Source organism: Passer domesticus, chromosome 8, assembly GCF_036417665.1.
Source record: "Passer domesticus isolate bPasDom1 chromosome 8, bPasDom1.hap1, whole genome shotgun sequence".
In the NCBI taxonomy this organism is placed as follows: domain Eukaryota; kingdom Metazoa; phylum Chordata; class Aves; order Passeriformes; family Passeridae; genus Passer; species Passer domesticus.
The window spans coordinates 30,477,284-30,497,636 of record NC_087481.1 but is presented as its reverse complement, the minus strand read 5'-3'; the positions used below and the strand labels follow the sequence as shown (position 1 = coordinate 30,497,636).

General features: G+C 41.3%; 1 protein-coding gene across 7 annotated transcripts in view; it reads right to left on the bottom strand.

The window, feature by feature from the left end:
- Nucleotides 1–7,302, bottom strand: part of CCSER2 (coiled-coil serine rich protein 2) — a 61,344-nt gene extending 54,042 nt beyond the window's left edge. For 6 of the 7 annotated variants that reach the window (XM_064430061.1, XM_064430063.1, XM_064430066.1 and 3 more), the window contains exon 1: nt 7,162–7,302. The gene's annotated coding sequence lies outside the window, so the exon portion shown is untranslated. Of the gene's footprint in view, nt 1–6,316; nt 6,502–7,161 lie in introns of all 7 variants that reach the window. The other variant, XM_064430062.1, reaches the window with a different exon arrangement.
- Between the last annotated feature and the right edge of the window lie 13,051 nt (nt 7,303–20,353).

Genomic DNA, 20,353 nt, shown 5'->3' with positions numbered 1-20,353 from the left:
ACTTGTGCTTTCCATATTAGTCAAACAGAAACTACGCATTTTAAACTCCAAATTTCTACATCAAACCTAACCAAAACATTCAAACAAAACAGGGTATGAGTTATCATAAGCCCCTTTAGTTTTTATTGAAAACAGAAATGCAAATTTTGCCTACAAGAAAAACTTTTGCTAAAAACCTGCTTCTCAAACAAGTAAAGCTGCACTGATTTTTGGCATTCTTACACAACTAACAAGGTGGAAGGCAGTCAAGGTCCAGATGTTTAGCCAGCTGCAGCAAAGAACAGCTTCAGCACAAACAAAAGAAGATGGAAGAGGATATCTGAGGGTAGAGAAAAATTACTCCCAGTAAAAGAGAATATCAGGGTCTGTAAACAAGAAGAAACAGTGCAATTTCAGGTTCCTCTTAAGTGTTAATGCAGGTTATTATGAATTGCTCATAAATGAGATGTGAAGTGCAGTGACACTGCCTTAGTGCTGACAGCCTAACTGCTGTCAGGGACAGGGCAGCCAAAACCTGGAATAAAGCACTGGACATGCACAACTCCTCTCTGAACCTGCTCTGCATCTGATGCACCCTCTTGCAGGAAATCATCAATTCCTTTCTTCAGCAGACCTTGTTCAACCTGGATGAGCAAGGTCAAGCCTGTACCTGCAGATATGTACCTGCAAGGTCAAGCCTGTACCTGCAGTGTCAGGTAATCAGGCAGCCCTTGCATAACCAAAACCCAGAGCACAGTGGCTTTCACTGGCATCCAAGGCCCAGATGATAAGAGCACTACATTAGTGTGCTGACCCCAAGAATGCTGCAAGAGCTGGGAGAGATATATTGCCATGTATCAGAAACAATTACCATAATCATGACCAATACATCTGGCTCCGTGGCTGAAACACCCCTGCCAGAAGGAATTTATTATGTGGATTACTTCACTCCTTATGTTATGCAAGGAACAGCCTCCTGTGGACTGAACCAACCCAGGAGATTCCACCCCAGTGAGCAAGTCAAGCTTCTTCACTAAGGTTGCTTAATAGCTCTTAAATGCAAAAGATGCAGATGTTTTCAATGTCTTTGTCAGAGAAACAAGAAGTCTTTACTTGTTTCTCTCATTGATGATACTTTAAATTGTTACCAAATTTGCAGGGTTAACAAACAGAAAGGGGAAAAACTGAAGAAAAGACAGACACTGTCTGCCTGCCTTGCAGATCCAATGCTCTGCAACCTAGAGACGAAGTCACAAGCCTACAAAGAAGCCAAAACCTGTTAATCATTCACCAGCACCACCTCCCAAGCCCTTCAAAAAACAACCCCAAACAAACATACTCTGACTATAAAGCACATTTTTATCTAGGTCCCTATGCTGTCTTGATACGTCCCTGCATTTAGCAAGATTTCGGTCCTGAAAGATAAACCATAATTGTGTATATGCTTGTGTGCAAGTACATAGATTTTGGGAAGACTCTCCTCTTTCCCATCAGCATCTTTTTTCCAAGGTTTCTCAAACATTTTTGGCATTCTTACATGAAGAATAAGGCAGCAGGTAATCAGAAACCTGCCTTTAAGAAGAGTTTTAAAGGTGGCATCACCATCATAAAGGCAATTTAAATTTTATGCTGTGGCTAAGAGTTACTGAAAAATCCCAAACATCAATTGCAGTCTAGAATTAAAGCTTTCTACCAGTGAAATGTCAGATCCTGATCTCTCCTTAAAACATTTTGTGATTATGTCAGCATCAAAGCAACTGACAGCAGAAACAGGCCCCAGCTTCTGCTGATGGTATTAGTCCTTCAGCAGCAGCATTTCACATGGGTAATTTAATCTGCCTTGTAAGAACAAATCCAGGAAGACTGCATCTGTCTCAAAAGCAATGTCCTACTGCAAACCAGTAGGAATTACCTGCTGTTCTCCAGCAAATATTTCACTTAAAAACAGAGGAATAACCTTTTTTTCCTCAGCACTCTCCACTGTTACCTAGTGATCCAAACACACTATTTCCATCTCTAACTCTTCTAGGAAAGGTTTACTTCACCACTGACTCAGTAATAAACTCAAAGAGCTGGTTACCAGTTACTGTTTTCTACTTCTTACATACAAACATGTTAGCTGGAGCAGGATTTTCTTGCTCATAAGAACAGCCAGGCTGAAAGCCAAGTGAAACTTGGTATGCAGCTAATTATAACTGGAAATATCCCTTTTTGGACCGCCATGTTGTCCATCCTACTCCTCTGGTTTGTTTATTCAACTGATGCATGTTCTCCATGTAAAAACACTGAGCTGTCTTGAGCTAGAAGCCTCTCACACTGGTACTAACATATTTTTCAATATATATTTAGTAATGATTAAATAATGACTAATAACAGAAACAATACTTCCTGTCTAAACTGCTACTGAGCAGTTCATCTATGTGGGTATTTTAAGATTAAGAATTTCCATGGGTTTAAATCTTCAATGAGGCTGTGCTTTCAACCAATATGCAAGTTGCTTTTTTTCCCCCCCTCCAGCCAGATACTTTCTCATTCTTTCTTTCTTTCTCCTGCTGCCTGAGTAAGAATTCTAGTTATAGCTTAAGCTGAATAGTAAGCAGAGAAAATTGGAAGAGACTGCACGTAATTCATAAACTCACTGGTTCTGGGACATCTTCCATAAGCCTCAAGAGGTTCACACGTGATAACTGAGTAAGATCAGACAAGATGAAGCAGAAAGAAGCTAGACAAAAAATAGTTGTGAGATTTTCTTTCCTACATATTGCCAATGCCATTTCAGCATAGTTCAGTTTTTCACAGAAGATCATGATCTTGAAACAAGAACACATCAGCACATTGCTATGTATCTAAAAAAATCATACTGTTAAGTCAGCCACTGCTGGATTTGAAAAAATACTAGAAAAAGAACTGACAGAGAAAATCCTTAACACTGCTATGATGAAAGACAGACAGTGAATCCTGCATAAGCTGGAAATATTATATAAATCATGGAATTTCACTGTGTGTGCATCATGGCACTTCAATGCCCAATTAAATTCTCCATATAGTTCCTCCAGTCAGTTTTATTCTAGAGGTGAGGAATACAAAAACCCCATTAACTGCGGTGGTTGCCTTAAAACAAAAATGCACCAGGGAAGGGATGATTAGGGCAAAGCCAGAATGCAACTTCCTCAACCTTCAACTGTTCTCAACTCACAGAATTTCTTAAATTTGATGCAGTTTGTTCAGGAACCCTCCATAGATCTCTTGTCCACTATTTCATGTAACCTGTCCTTGAGCCCCAAACTTTTTGCATCCTTGACTGCCTTAAGCAAGGAGTTCCAGAGCCCCAATAACAAAAACAATTCTTTCAAGGTTATATTATTGTCTTATACAAATTCCCAAGGAAAACTATTAAAACAGCTTCTACACCTCCTACATGGCCAGAAGAGGCAATGTATCAGTACCTGATACATGCTCTCCTTGCTACCAAACACAACAGTTTGTTTCACATTTATGTGTTTTCATAAAGACACTGTATTATTTGAAGTCTGACTTGTCTTTAACATCCACCCTTGATCAAAAATACTGCAGCCACACATCTGTGTATCACAGCTTTCAGCTGAAACTTGCTTATTTGTAAAACACACCTTCAAAGTATCATTTTCTTGCTATTGAGTTTCATTTCAATAGTGATGGACTCAATGCAGCTTCTGTCTACAATTCCACTGATATAAATCAGTTTCCAGTCTCAAAACCAGACTCCCTGAAAATGTCTGAGTACCAAACAACTTTGCAAGTTTCCCACAGCATAACAAACACCAACATGTTTTTGACAACACACTGGCAGCCTCCAGGATTTTAATGTGTGTTTTGTGTTTTCCTACCAGCTTTCTGATACACCGACAGCTATACTGGAACGTACTTCTCGAGGTCAGTTTCCTACAACATGGAAGACACAGATATTTGTTATGTCCTCAGGTTTGAAACTGAAGGAAAAAAAAAAAAAAGAAAGATTCTTCAAGAAACTGAGATGTAACTTCAGTTACCAGCGACAGTTTGTCACAGGATCAGTTTCAGAGTTAGTCATCTATGTTGTGTTTTATTCAAATTTACAGAAAGGCACTACATATTGTTTTGCTTAATCAGGATCTCAATGGAGTCATAGTAAAGCTATACGTATCCAAATTACCATTTCAGAAAGCTTCCATGATTAAAAGATTTACACAGAGAAGATTTTTTTCTTCTGTTTTTAACTCTGTTTACTGATGGACAAGGCTATGCAGGCTGACAGATTGTGCTCCTCCCCTCAAGTCTCCTGCTAGCAGCAGCAGCCTGGGCCTTGCCAAGTTTCTACCTATGCAAGTTTGCCTTACTGAGATGAAGGCTACTCAAAAGAAGAGATTTTTGAATCTCCACTTAAAGTAGGCATATTATTGAGTCAAGAGAAGCTGGGACATTCAGTTCTCCCTGGATGCTTCTCTTGTGCTGTGTGTGTCAGAAGCCATCTGGGCTGATTAGCCTAAAAGCACAGAATTTCTTAGGCTTCAGGGAATAATTGCAGAAATTATGTACAATTTCAGGGTTATTCCTGATCCGTAAGTTGTTCAGCCACCTCATCAAAGTAAATCCTTATCAGCCATTTCCTCTGGCTAAGAAGCCAAGCCTCCTTGCAGTGAGGACATTGCCAGCAGTGCCAGTACCTCTTCAATAAAGGCCATTAAAATGCACTCTGCAGAGCAGGACCTCAGCTCAGAACAGACTAAGTGCTCCTGAAAAACCCAACAACCTGCAGTGAATCAGGCATTTTAGCAAGAACTTGCAACACCAGTTCCCCATGTGACCAGGGATAAGCAAAACCCCCACCCTGAGGAGACCTTCTTCAATTCCTGTGAGATACTGTCAGCAGAACTGCTGCAGCTGAATCCTCCTTTTAGAGCAGAGAATGACTACTGAGCAAAGTCCAGAACTCTGCAAATCCAGCTACTTTGGTTAAGGAGAAAACAACATTCTCAGAATATCTTCCAAAATGCACCAACTTGGCAGCAGTTTAAGACTGAGCTGGGGTGTGTGTCCAAGAGCTGTGAGGAAATGCAAAGACCTTTCCTGACCAGCCAAACTTCAACCTTGGGACAAGTATTTAATGCTGTTGGGATTTTACTGTAACATACATGTGTGCAGGTATCCAGAGATTTACCTAATCTGTTTTTATTGCTCCAATTGAAACACAATACAGGATTTTCAACCTAATTATCAAAAGCACCATTAGTATTTTGATCTCCTTAGCATCCCTGCTGGCACGGGACTTAACCCTGCCTGAAAGCTTCTAATTAAGAAGATGGTGCTGCTGTTTACAGTGAATAGTGGCTGAAAGAGAACACCACAACCACTGTTGAAATATTTCATCATATTACTTTCTGTAATCATATATTCCTTCATCTCCTCTCCATTTTGAGAGATCCACAATTTCTAAGGATTCCAGGCAAGCAATGTTCCTCTCAAGATTGATGGCATGATGGCTTTTTATCTAAAGAGCCCGTGCCAATATTTCCTACTAACTGGTTTATTCCCAATAACCAATCCCTCTTAAAGGATGATCAGGTCCAAAAGTAATGGATTTTACTCCAATGAGCTTTTACACGAACAGTTCCATTAAACAGGATTACTCATTAGTATAACAATACATTAAATGAGATCATTATGTTAATTGAGGCTATTTCTACCCTTCCAACAGCTTTACAGCTAAAAGACAATACTGGGCAGTTTTTGGAACCCAAACATTGATACTTTCATAATGAAAAATACTATCCATGAGGAGAAATTAGACTTCAAAAACAAGTTTTCTACTCTAAGTTGTATAGTGACATAGATCCTTACTCATGTCCCATTTGTTAGGCCATCACCTCTTCAGCTTGGACACATGTAATTCAAAATGGGCCCAGAGAATTCAGAGGCATGTGATCATTGCCTTCAATTGCCTTCGTTGAAACATGAGAAAAATCTTGCCAATTTCATTCATTATCAGCAAACAATGTAAATATTTACTACCTCAGGCTAACTCCAGAGTTTTGTATATTTCTCCAGAAGAGAGAAATTTACTAAAGTCTCAGTACGTATGTGAAGCAGCCTCAATTATAAAAATGTAACAAAATGAGAGATTAACTTCATTTCACTTTTAACACCTTTGTAACAAAAAATTCTATTCTGCACCAAATCAGGGCTCAAAGGCCACAGACACCAAGAACAAACCTGCTACCGACATGAAGTTCTAACCCTGCAAGATGCGCCAGTTCTCCTGAAAAGTGCTAGATGTCTTTACACAGCATACCAGACGGAGTACCAGATCGACAATCCTTACCTTAATTTGATGTCTGGCCTGGACACTAACGCTGTGCTAGAGCATGAAGTTCCCATGCAGTTTTGCTTTCTTAAACTGAAGATAAACAGCTCGACCTCCTCCAGCTCAAAGTTAAAGGCTGAGGTTGCCTACGTTTCATTTTGTGCCAAAGTACATTTGACAGAACGCGAAGGGAACAGCAGGCTCTGGGTCACGAAAGCAAAGTCCCGGTGTCATTAAAGTGAAATCACCACAACGTACCGAACATCCCCTTGGTATAAATCTCAACAGACCACTCCTAAAGTAGAAACGCCACCATTACAATTCGTTTCCACCGTCACTATTTTTTTTAAACTGCTATCTATGAACACACACTGGGTGCTTTTGCTCCTCGAGATTAAAACCCTCGAGACATGAAACCTCACGCTACAAGACCTCTGCGACCGGGGCTGCCGGCGGCTGCTCCCGAGGCACCTGCAGGTGCGTCTGCCCCAAAACACCGAATTACAGGACGCGCCGAGCACCGCCGCACAGCCTCCACCGGGCCCGCCGTGCCGGCTGTCCCCGGGCCGGGCTGTCCCCGGGCCCGCCGTGCCGGGTGTCCCCGGGCCGGGCTGTCCCCGGGCCCGCCGTGCCGGGCTGCCCGCCCGTGACATTCAGCCGGCGCGCAGGTGAGCGCTGAGGCCGCCCCGCCCGCCCGGCCCCGGCCTCCCGCAGCCCCGCCGCCGCAGCATCCCCGGCCGAGCCGCGACCCCCGCCCCGGCGCAGGGCGGCGGCGGCGCCGGGAGGAGGACAGCGGCCGCTCCCCGCGGGCACAGAGCCCCCGATGACGGGCGGGGGTGGCGGCGCGGCCGCCCCGCACTCACCGGCGGACGGCGCGGGCCGCTGTCGGCTCCCGGGGCAGGCCCGCTCCGCGCCCTCGGGTCCCGCCGGCCGGCCGGCCCGCGCAGGGAGGGGCGGAGGGCGGGAACACGCAGCCGCCCCGCGCCCCTCGGCCCGCCCTGACGTCAGCGCGGCCGCCCCGCCCTGCCCATGGCGGCGGCGCGGCCGGGAGGCATCGCCTCATCTCCATCATCATCGCCCCCTCGTCGCCCCCTCCGCCGTGCCCCGGGAGCCACCGGCCGTGTGACGCTCCCGCAAGGCCCGCGGGCCGCCTCTGCCAGCCCGCCCCGGCAGTCCGAGGTGGCTGGCAGAACCAAGGGCAAATGGGAGTTGTTAAAAGCATTGCAGGAATGGGCCTGCGGGTGTGCCGGCCCTGCGGCATCGTGAGGGGTGGAAGAGACATTTAACAGCACCCAGTGTGGCCATCCGCCCGGCGCTGCGCTCTGAGCCCTGAGCATCGGCCAGCGCCAGATCCCCATGGCAAACCCATACCACCTCTGCACAACCTACTCCAAAATGCATGCCCAACCATCCAAACTGTGAAAAAAATGGTCTTCTAGAATCTAATCTGAAGCTCTCCTGTTTAAGGCCATTTCCACCTCTCCCCACACACGGCAAAAGGAACCGGCCCCACCTCGGTACAGCCTGCTTTCAGCGAGCTGCAGAGAGCGATGATGTCCCCACCCCGATGATGTCCCCCATCCCGAGCCTCCTCAAGACTAAACAGCCCCAGCTCCCCCAGCTGCTCCTCACAAGACATATTTTCTAAACCTTTCACAAGCCTTGTTGCCCCTCTGTGCACACGCTCCAGCCCCTCAATGTCCTTTGTAAAGTGGGGGCCCAGAAATGAAGACATGATCCCTGCCTTGGTCCTGCTGCCCGCACTAAACAGAGGCACTCAAAGGAGAGAGGCGGTGACCCAGCTGTACAAAAATCCTGAAGGACTCTCCACGGGAGACCAGGCATTCTCCATGCCGGTGCTCACAGTGTTAATTGAGAGTTTAATTTCCTCCAATTTTCAGCCTGTGCTAGGAATTAGAAGGCACTGACAGAAGGTTCAGGAAGTTCCTTGCCAGTGAGGTGAATCACTGAGTCATTATTTGCACCCCAATGTTCTGCCTTGGGGCTTGTGTTTCTGCATCTCTCCTGGTTTGGGGCCTTCACGTTTGCATTGTCACAGCATTTCATATTGCTGTGCTTCAGCATCAGGTGTCCTAAGTTTCTTTTCTCTCAGAAGTTTCGATAGCAAATTTTTCTAAGCTTTTGCCTGCCTGCTTCGCCAGGCCTCCCAGAGGGAGGAAGCTGTGCAGTCACCTCAGGCTATGTTTGTGTAGAAATAAAACCAACACCCTGTAATTGATAAGCCTTTTTCACCTCTTGACTAGAAGCTGGGTGTGCCCAGATGTCAGCCCAGGCACTGCAATGCCTCCTCATCTTTCTAGACACAGGGCATGAAGACTTGGGTACATTTGCCCCAGCAGAAAGGCCTTCATAGGAAACGAAGGAATGAGAAATGAAGCTTTTATATGGTTTGGTTTTGTTTTTTTTCTGCTTAAACTTAAATGTACTAGCCACATTAATGCATTTATTCTTAGAACAATCTGAAGTAAAATGACTCTCCTGTGGTACAGGAAGGGGAAAGAAAAAAAAAAAAAAGGCAAGCAGAGAGATTAAATCTCTTGCTCAAAGCTGAAGAGATAGCAAAGCCAGGAAATGAACTCAGATTTCCTCAGTCAGGCATGGGTGCTTTAACCACACAATCATCCCTTTCTTGCCAGTCATTCTCAGCTTCTGAGCATCCACTGCATTAGCATAGATTTGATTTCTCCCTACTTTGTTCATCAAAACATCTTCCCCATTCCCCGTGAAATTTCTTCCTAATAACTTTCTTCTCCATTTCCTTCCCAAAATTAAAGAAATTCTATTAGAGACTCACTGGGAGAGTTATATTTCCCACTGCCTTTCTTCAGGCACTGGCGGGTGCTTCTTCAACTTGAAATTCTCTCTCTCAAAGCAATGGTGGAGCTCCCCTGGTGCATCTCTGAGGCACAGTGGGCAAGATCAAGGAATAGAGATCAGAGAACCAGGAACCCTTGTAACCAGCACAAAGGAGGCACATGTGCTGTGTGTGCTGACCTGGAAGTGGTGGTATAACCACATTTTTTAACTCCAGATCATGCCTTTATAATCTGGAAGTAATTATGAAACAGAGCTCTGAAAGAAAACTCCACATGTAAAAGAAGAAAGCAACCTAGAGATATTTTAGGACAGATTTGAGAAACCTCCACTATCTGTTTAGGCATTTAACAGATTTCCATATGCTTATATAGGCTAAAGATTAAGATCCAGTCTTGAGGCAGAATTCAGAGTTTTTGAAAAAGGAAGCATTACATACAAAACTCCATCTTCTGACTGCTTGCCTCAGAAAATGGTGTTAACCCCCCTACAGACAGACTGCAGACTGAGGGCCAGCTATGATCAACTGCAGTATCTTTTCCTACCAGTTTATTATCGCATGTTTTCAGCTTGAGGTCTTCACCTTGAATTGATTTTCTATTAAATTGATTTAAATGGACATAATATTACACTGGGAGATGGACTAAAAGCTTGTTATTATCCCCTCTGCTCACTGACCTGGCAGTGTGCTGCCTCCAAAGCCAGAGACACAGCAGTGGGTGACAGCAGCCACCCCGAGAAGAGCTGGATGTGCAGTTAGTGATATTCACACGAATGTTCTCCCAGCCCCAAGAGTTCACATGCCAAGGACTCCACTCTAGTGGAAAAGGAGAGAAGGATTTCTCAAATTTGACCATGTAGCAGATCCCTATACTTTAAAAAATATGAACTAGATATTCTTAATACTCTTCATTACAATGAAGCTGAGATAATCTGCTTGAGTTAAAATTATCCTCAAAGCAAGGACAGTCTGCTTCCTGCATCACTTCATAAAAATTACTTTGCCATGATGTCCATTAAAAAATCCTTCCTCCGTAGCTCATATGCTGTGACTGCTGCAAACTAATCTGTTCATAATAATTTCGCTTTTACTTTGTGCATCCACTTTCTGTTACTGCATTCAAACACATTCTGCTTGAGCTCAGATTTTATGCTGACAGATAAGCTATATTTTCTTGGTTTGCATTCTTTCAGGTTCAAAAGGGCTAAGCACCCAGGTGACACTTTTTTTTCCCCCCACATATAAGTAATTATGTATTAATTGTGGGCACTTTTACAAAAGACTGCAGCATGGATTCTCACTAATTCACCAACATTCAAGAAAAGGAAAAAAGATGTTAAAATTAGAAGCCATATGCTTCTTGGGGTCTAGGTGCACTTTTGATTAAATATATGACAGTGCATGCAGTGGGACGGTTAGGGGTTGAAATTCTTCATTTCAAAATGTCTCATGATTCTGTAAAATGCATTCATCAACAGGCATCAAAAATGAACTTTCAGCTGTCTTCATAATCTGAGTCTCTACAAATATTTTTTTTTTCATTAAGGAATATATCCCTTATATTTTACAAATTTTCTTTTGACATTAAGGGGTCACTGCCTCCAAAATTACCTATTTACTTTTCAACTTCTTGTACTTTTTAAACTATACTGGTAATTTTGGTCTTGTATTACCTTAAAAATATGCACTAAAATGGTTATTTCAAGTTTATGAACTTGTTTACTGAGATAATAAGGAAAACAGTGGGCTAATGTCACATAGAGAAATACCATGAGTGTGGTCATATATGTGTATATGTATTATTTCCATGCATAGTGTCCACAAGTAATGAGACTTTGTATCGTTCTGCACTAAATAATTGTATAGGAATAAAAGAATTCGGTTTGGTACAAGTTGAGGTCTTTATAGTGGTTCCCCATCAATGCATCTTCTTCCCTTTTTACTGAAGGGTAAACACAGAGATGAGCTCAAACTCATTCCGCTGAAATTCACGTTTACTTTGTCACATTTAAGACTAAGTCCTTTGTTTTTCTTATCTTTGAAAAAGAATCCACATTAAGCAATTCAAGATTTGGGATCTTTTCAGGCCTTAATGCTATCTACCACTTTCTAAATAATATTTAGTTAACAGGGCAATGTTTAAATGAAGACTTGGTCATTACAGTTTCAGCTGCTTTGTTATTTAAATAATTGTCTCAGATGTCTACCTTGCAAAGACAGTGTTGCTGTATTTATGGGTTTGGTGAGCTTTCATACCCTTCTGTCAGGAAAGTTTATTTTGGTCAAACTTTTCTTCTGAACATTGCTCAAAGAATATTCACATATCAGTCCAGGATGTGTTTTTAAATCTCTGTTGTGTTATTCTGTGCCAGGCCTGCTGACATTCAGAGATGCTCAGGATGCATTACACTGTCTGTCCATGTGGGGAAAAACAGGGAATTTACACGGGCTTAAACTGTTCTTATTTTTCAGTGCTGCTGGAGTAGGAGCCTGGACCAGTTCAGTAAAATTGAAACCCACCTCAGGAATCTCTACACCTTGCTGCTGCTGGGCTCCTACTTCTGAGGGCTGACCATGCATGATGTTTCAAAACACTACATTAGTCTAAATAATTTAGACCTACTTAGATCTAAATTATTTAAGCCTAAATTATTTAAGCAGACTAGTTAAACAATTTAAGAAGCCTGGTTAAAGGTGCTTCTAGAATACAGACTTTCTTTTCTGCACCGTCTTCAGCAGCCACATTCCAACCATCCACACCACTTTTACAAACACAGGGAAGCTTTTCTGGGCAGTCATTAAAATGGTGTGGCACATTTCTAAAATCCAAGTGTGCCAACTTTCATTTCTTCTTACAGAAGATACTGCTTCTCAGTGTCTGAATGTTAAAACACATTTAAGTCTGATACCGTTTCTTCCTTATTTTTAATTGTGACTTAATTTGTATTCATCTAGGCTGAAAGGCCAAAGGAATCCAAATGCCTATTGTTTCCATTATTCGGTGGGGTTTTGGAGGATTCTGGAACATAAATAAAACTCCTTATTTCAGCTTGATATACAGCTATGGAAATTATTTTCTTATGTGTAATTAATTTGTTTTCTAAATCAGGACAGATTAATGTTTTTGTTGCATTTTATAACTGAAAGGTTGACTGATAATCTCAGAAGTCAAAAAATAGCCTTTTACTAGTGACATTGTTAAAGGACTTTATCTCGTGTATTTGGGATTCTTTCCTTATCTGTGAAGGCATTCAGTTACACGAGAGAAAAGACAACAGTCATGTTTCTAATAATGGCCTTCAAATTTAACAGAATGAGAAAAGTTAACTGGAATTCAATGAAATCTCAGTAGAAATCAGTAATAAAGATGAAAATTTATTTGCAGCTGTATGGCTTATCTTTATGTAAACACCGTTACAAAGGAGCCTGCTTTAAATTAATGCTGATCCCAAAACTGATTGATGTGGATAATTTGTGGGTTTGCTGATTTTGTAATTTAATAACATATTAAATTCTACAATCCTTAAAATGTTTAATGACGATGAAATGATAGCTTCTTTGTTTGTATAGGCAGTGTTCTCCATTTTACGATATCATTACAGTTTTTAATCCTGAGATTTGCAGAAGTTGTAATCTATTTATAGTCAGCACACAACACAGTGGATAATGGACCAACAATGCACATATTAAGAAATGTAAGAGGAAAGAAATCCTCTAGGAGAAGAACAGAGCAAGAGCATCATAATTATGTGTTCATTTGACTGCTTGAAGAACAGCATTCCTGTTGACATGCATCCACAGGGAAGACTCACAGCTGGAAGTGAATGAAACACGATTCTTCTGGGTCTTGTGCAAAAATATTTAGAAAGGACAGGACGCCTGGGTGGTGTGGTGACCAAAGGTTCCTACGTGCTGTTAGCACACAGTTAAATGTGATTCAGAGAGAGCAGTTTGATCCTTGGCAAACTCACTGTCATCTTCTCTTCCAGGAGTGCCAGTCATCTCACCAGCCCTAACAATAGCTTGATTATATGATGTTCTCTCAAATCTTTTTTAAAATAAGATACCTGCATTGTTTCCTTATCTGTTTCACTGTAACATTTGCTATTTTGCTACAGAGGTTTCAGGAGTGCCCAAAATTACCTTTATAAGCTATAATTTTGTTTCTTTAGATGCTGTACCAGTGACAGATATTCTGTAACCAATAGAGACTACATAAGAATGACAGAGTGATATCACAGAATGGTTTGGATGGGAAGAGACCTCAAAGATCACCTCATTCCAGCCCCCCTGCCATAGGCAGGAACCCTTTCCACTAGACTAGGTCACTCCAAGCATGATCCAGTCCGGTCAAGAACAGTCCCAGGACTTGAGCATTCATTGGGCAGCCTGTTCAGTGCCTTACCACTCTCACAGAAAATAACTTCTTCCTTTATGTCTATCTAAACCTTCCCTCTTTCAGTTTAAGAATCCTAAACCAGACAGATTTACAGATTAACCCCACCTTCCTTTCTTAGGGAAAATTCCCACTCACTGATTTGGGAATTATACGAGAAAACTATTACATAAGATGCTTTTGCATATTGTAAGGAGGCACTAATTATTAAAATATGTCCTCTGATCAATTTAATTACCTACTTCTCATTGCAGATACAATTTAATTACCTACTTTTCATTGCAGATAGATAAGAGAGATCACAGGGAAGAAAACAGATCCTGCACTGTTGCTGTACTTCACAGGGATTCTGGCCACAGCAGCCTGAAGTGATGAGGCTACAAATCCTCCTGGAGAGCAGAGTCACAGCTCAGTCTGGCCTGGCAGATGCAGATCGTGTTCCACCTCCCTGAGCCTGGCTCCTCTCTCCTCCCACTGCTGCCTGTGCACCCAGGCCAGTCCCTGGCTGAGCACCTGGTGTGTGAGCAGTCAGGAATCCCTGTGCAGGATTCCAGCCACAGGGAATACTTCCTGCCAGCTCACATCAAACATGAAGATGTTTCAAGAGGATTCATATATTTTTCAAGTCTTGATTCACAGCTGAATCAGACTGCAGAAAGGAATTGACTCTAAGTGATGTTGTTTCCATGAATACTACTCCAATCATGCTATTTTTTTAATATGCAACTAATTAGTTTCAATTATCTTAAAAATTACAAGAAGACTGCTCCAGCAGCACACAAAGGTTTCAAAATACAGGTCAGGACTTTAAAAACAGTTTTATTCCATATATATACTTGATCCTAATCTTTCTTGTCTGAACATGTCAAAGCATCAGAAGATAAAAAATGAAAGCTGAAATTCCATTACATTTGCAGTATTAAATGGCAACGAAAACCAAAGATCAGATTAAAAGATGCAATTGCTTTCCCTCTGGGCACGTGGCAGTAACACGTGCACGGAGGAGTGAGCTGACCTTAGCCCAAATCATGTGTGACCAAGCAGTAATTAACTGAACAACAGTGTTTCAGAGCTCCACAGGAACATCAACAACGGTAACACTATATGCCCAAAATCATCCAAGCTTAGAAAATCATGAGATATTATCTCAAAAAAAGGGTTTTTTTAAAATTTTCTTCTTCTTTGATATTTACTCCATCCCTCCTATTTTATTAACCCTGGTTACTCAGGAAAATATTGCTTATATATGGACCGGTATACAAATAAAAATATATTTCTATAAAACATAACTTTTACATCTACCTTCATTTACATGTATGTGTATATGTATGCATATACATACATCTCTCTGTGTACATATATAGAGATGTAAAAATATAAAAATGATTGTAGGTATTGGGAATCATCTGGAGACTGGCAGGGATGTTTAGATGATTGATAAATATGGACCCTGGGCAGCTGCAGCTACAATTTACTGGATCATTAGTGGCTGTTCCTCCACATGGGGTTGGGATGCCCAGCTCAGCATGAGCCAAAGGATGAGCCTCAGTCTGCCTCCAGGTTGCTTCCCAAACACTGAATCTTTCTGGGCATTGTTTTCAAAGTCTGACATAGTTCAGTTGCAGTGAGTGAAAAGTTCTTGCTTTCCTGTCAAGAAAGCTGGATTGTCACAAAGACAACCAGAAATTTTATTATTATAACTGCCCCTGATACATGGAATTCTGAAGGAATTTATCCCAAGAGATTCTGACAGCTTCCTGAAATACTGGCACCAGAGAATCAGTCACTGCTCTGTCTAGGAAGGCACGTAGCAAGGTTTTGCTGTGATTTTAAATCAGGAGGTGTGGAAGGTGTTTTTCTCTGAGTTGATAATTTCTAATTGTAGATAGTGGCAAGTTGGAAAGAGACTGAACTATTTTAGAAATGTATGCAATAAATAATAATACTTTCCATGGTTGTCACAAGGCTCAATGACAAATTCTTAACAGCATTAGTCTGGCATTTTAATGGCTAAAAATATGTTTTAGGATTAATGAAAATACGTTTTATTTTATGGTAGGAAATAGAAAATGTTGGCAGACAAAAAGTTAAATGCAAAATTATGGGAAGAGCTGCTGCTCTTTCAGTCTCACTATCAAGACAGTGTGAGAAATATTTTGCACTCAAGATCTTTTAAAATCAAGGAATTCCTGGTGTGCTTCAAACTTGAATGTACCCTCAGAATTTGTTTTGACAGAGTTAGGGTTACTTCTAGTTAACTGTAAATAAAGTGAGGTGTAGAAAGGTGCCAGGATCAAGTTGGCAAGCTCGTGGCAGAGACAGAGGCAGAATCCACCATTCCTCCCTGTCAGATCCATACATTTAGGACTGACCCATGCAGACCCTATATGGAACTGAGTGCAAAAAGCTTTAACAGGAACAGCTGTGAGTAAACAGAAATAGTGTTTGTGGATATTTGCCTAAATGTTGATGGTTAAATCCAAGGTTCCAGAAGTCCCAGGGGTGCTCCCAGAAGGAGAACAATTCCAAGAAGCTGGGGGTTATCTCCTTACTGAGAGGGCAGTTGAAGTACAGAACTAACTCAGACTGCAATGATGCACATATTGGAAGTATTAGTAGATAAGCACGTAGAAAATTAAAAACCTACGCAGAATGCCCAGATAAGTGGATAAACTTCTAGGGAAATGCCTGGCTTTCTTCCATTTAATATAATTCTAAGCTGTTTATTTGATTGCAAACATGTTTTATATGTCTGCTGGGTTTTTTTTATGCTACACTTTTATAATCCATCTCCATCCTTTTTCAAGGCCAGGATGGTACTCTGGCAACCTGACTCTGTAAGTTGCAGGAAAAAGTGAGGACAAATATTTTAGAGAATGAAATCAGTAACATAATGACAGCTGCTGGGTTTGAATACAGCATCTATGGGGAAAGAAGGATCTTGGTGAAAGGGGATGTTCTTCTGCATGGTTCACTTACCACAGTGAGAAGGGAGCTACCTGAATTAAGGCTTTCCCAGTGCACACAGTGACACACATCACTGAATTCTTGGAGTATTTAATTTCTGCTAAGACTCATGATTTTGCTGCTGTGTGAGTGACACTCAGTGTTACACACCTTTGCATGGAACATAATCTTCTTTTGCTCATCAGAAAGATGAGCAGTTTAGGGGAAAAAACTCTTTTTGGAGCCAGAATGTCTAACCATAATTAGTTCAAGATGCACTGTGGTGTCCAGAGGGAAAAGGGGTTTGGAGCCATTTTCATTATAAAAGAGATACCTTATTAGTCCTGTGAAAATGTGCCAAGATGGAAACCCTCACTGATGTGAAAATTCAGCTACTAAAGTTCTCCTACTGATTCTAAAGTACATCTCTAGAGAGAAATTGGTTGGGAAAAAAAAAAAAAAAGGGTTTATGGTAATTTTCCATAGGAGAAAATTCTTTACAGGTATAATCTCCTAAATAAGTAACTGCACCCTTCATCCTGGCAGAGACAGTGTGACAGTGTGCATTTGAAGTGACTTATTTCAACATTAAGGAAATAGTACCCTGTGCTGCTGATGCACCTAAATCATGAGCAGTATTGCAGGCTCTAGCTAAGAAAAATGAGCCTTGGTTTTCCCTGGAGCTGTGTTTCTCCTGTAGTCCCAGTGAAAGAACTTTGCTTTGGAAAGCATTGAAGCAGCTGCAGATAGGAATGTGAAGTGTCATTTCTCCAGGTGCAGATGGCCCAGAGTGGTTCAAAGATGGGAGAAGACAGAGGGAGATAAGAGATTAGGAAGAAGGGGAATCAGAAAATTGCAAAATGAGTCACAAAATAGTTTATTAACTCAGAAGGAGAAGATGACCTTGTTAATAAGAGATCAGGTCTCATGAAATGTTGAAGAGAGAAGTGAAAAAAAAGTCATTTTCCCCTGCAGTGGTGGAAGCCCCTGCTTTGCACTTTCTCCATTTGCTTTTAATTCCTGATGCTCCTACAGGGGCATCCCTAATGAGAGAGGTACACAAGGGAATCACTGGGGAGACACAAGCACAATCTGTAAAATTTTACACCTGAGCCAATTTCAAGTACTTGGCTAAACATACATTTTGCATATTCAGTGAGTGAATTAAAATGTAAGCATGGGATAGAAGCATAATCATCCTTAGATCTGCTTTCTGAATCAGTGTTTATGTGACTCTCCCTTTGTCACTGGATTAATGGATGCCATCCCATGAGGCCTGGGAGGCCATTGTAGCTCTAAATGCAGAAATGCTTACCTGGCAATGTTGGTATGTCAGTAACCAAGGTTATTGGCTTTTTAAAAAAGCTTAAGCAAGAATCTGCAGTTCTCTGACACTTCTGTCCTGCTTCTCCAGGTACAAACTGTAGATCCAATATCAGCTTGGACAGTATTTTATTTCAAATATTTTATTTTCAAATATTTTTAAAATTAATTTATTCCAAACATGTATTTCCTGTAGGTGCATAATGGATATGCAAGCATTTCCTCATAAGCTTTTGACTTAGGCACAATGAACATACAGAATTACTGCTTAAAATAATGTTCCCTCATAAATGAATTTTAAACATTAGTATTTTAATTAAGGGTATATTGGAAGACACAACCATTTTTCCTGCATCTCAACAGGTCTTTTTTTTAAAAAATATGTAAACCTAATCTCTCACTACTGTTAGGGACCATGAAAATCACTGAGCTGTCTGCTTTCTTCTTCAAGATGTTGCCCAAAATTATGTTTATTCCAGCTTACTGTCACCAAGACTTACTGCAGGGGTCCACAGCAGATGAAAAATGTCAGCTCTTAGAGTAAAAGTTAATTTGGAAGAAAAGCAACCCACAGATATGTTGATGGATCTTTTCAGATATTTCCATGATTAATAATTCAACAGAGGACGATTTCAGCTTCTTACAAATTTAGAAAGCTATGATGATAAATGTACCAAGTTAAGGAACTGGAAAACCATAATTCTCTATTTCTACATGACTTTGAAACAGCTTTAGGGAATATACATTCTACTGCCAACATATCTCGCTTCAGAGCTAGGAAATCCTCTTCAGAGGAAAAGACACTTTGGAACCCATGTCTAATTAGTCTGTGGCCTTTTTGCCAAAATGCATAACATTCAATCTCAGGGAACGAAGAGCACATGGTCACAAGACTGAAATGCTGATAACCACTGAGAAAACCATCCTTCAGTGGCACTTTGATCTCTGAGGACTAGCCTAGGACTAAAACTTACTCTGTTGCTCTTTTAATAGCCATCAGAGCATATTGTCTGTCAGAAATAATACACTGCCTGCACTGAGATGTGACCCAGTTGGTGACAGTGAATTAAATCTCACTATGTTCGCGTTACAGCTCCTTTGAGATAAAGATCTTATTATCCATTACCTCTGTCTTTGTAGAGCATGTAATTTCATATGAAATTTACCATTTAAAGGCTAATAATATGTTTAAAGCTCTGTGTTAGATGGTCTTTGGTCACTGCCAAGAAGGAATGAAGCTGGCACTGAAAGTTCATCCATGTGGATAGAAAGAGTAAAACCAGATTAGTGAGAATGGGGCTTATATTTGCTCTGCAACAGAGTTCTGTACAATAATATATACAAGTGAGAATACATTTCTGTATCAAAATGCAGCCAACAGCAGGAGACTGTATTTTAAACAGCATAGTAAATTCTGTATTGTTTAGCTTACAGATAAACTTGGGGAAAGGATAAGAAGGAAGGAATGTACTGGAGACCTCTCTACAAAGCTGTTCCTTTTCTTACCGAAGGTGCAAAAATCATCATTATGATACATCTGGTACTTCCGTGTTTGTACTTAAGAATAAAAACTAGATACATATTTTATGCTTATTTTTAGCATTCATTTTCCTATCTCCATTTTGTACATCTATTTATATCTGTAAGGATATACATCATATATATGTATCTATATGATAGCCTTGGCAGCTTGTCCTCAGAGGAATGAACTCAAGCACTCAGTGCCACTGGCTGCTAGGAGACTTGGCAAAGGGACACCATTGCTGAGCCATTTCAGACATTGCTGTAAATGCTTCTCAGGCCAGCAGCTCATGGAAGTACTAAGACAGAGTCTCCCATGGCTTGCTAATGTGTAGTTTTTAAAAGAAAGAGCTGGGAGACTTAAAATAAGGCAGAGAACAAAGAAGAAAATTCCACATTGCTGGTGGAATGAGACTGCAGTCTCAACATTCCTGATCTCTGCCTTATCTCATCAATGCACATCTCTGGGTCAGGCCCAACAAGGATGCAGTTTTGAGGAGGGTGTGGGGGAAGCAGGTGTCCTTCTCCAAATCCCAGGGATACTAAAGATGGCAGAGATGACAGCAGAGTTCCTTCCATCCTCACAGCCTTTCTCAACAGCCACTTCCCACACTTTTTAATCACTTCAGAAAATGTAAGGAGCAGAGTCACACCCCCCATTGCCCTGCCTGCCAGTTAGTTCTAATTGCCAGCACTTCAATTATGATGCACTAATTTCTGGTTCCTTTCCTCCCTTGTTTACCAGACATGATGTCAACCCAGTGCTTGGGTTGTACCAGTAGCTGTTTTTGTTTCCTGGCCTCCTGCAGGCACTCTGTCCACCCTCTCTCACAGACCATTCTTACAGGCAAATAGGACATTCTACGAAGTGTCTCTCACATAAAAATCCAGCTTACAGTCTGGTTCTAGCGGCCCCTATGAACTGGCCATCTTTATTTAAATGTTAAAGCTAATGCCATTACAAAGTCAAATTAGTCTGCCCTCTAGACCTGTAATAACATTTAAGTAGGAAAAGTATTATGCTCTGTGTTCA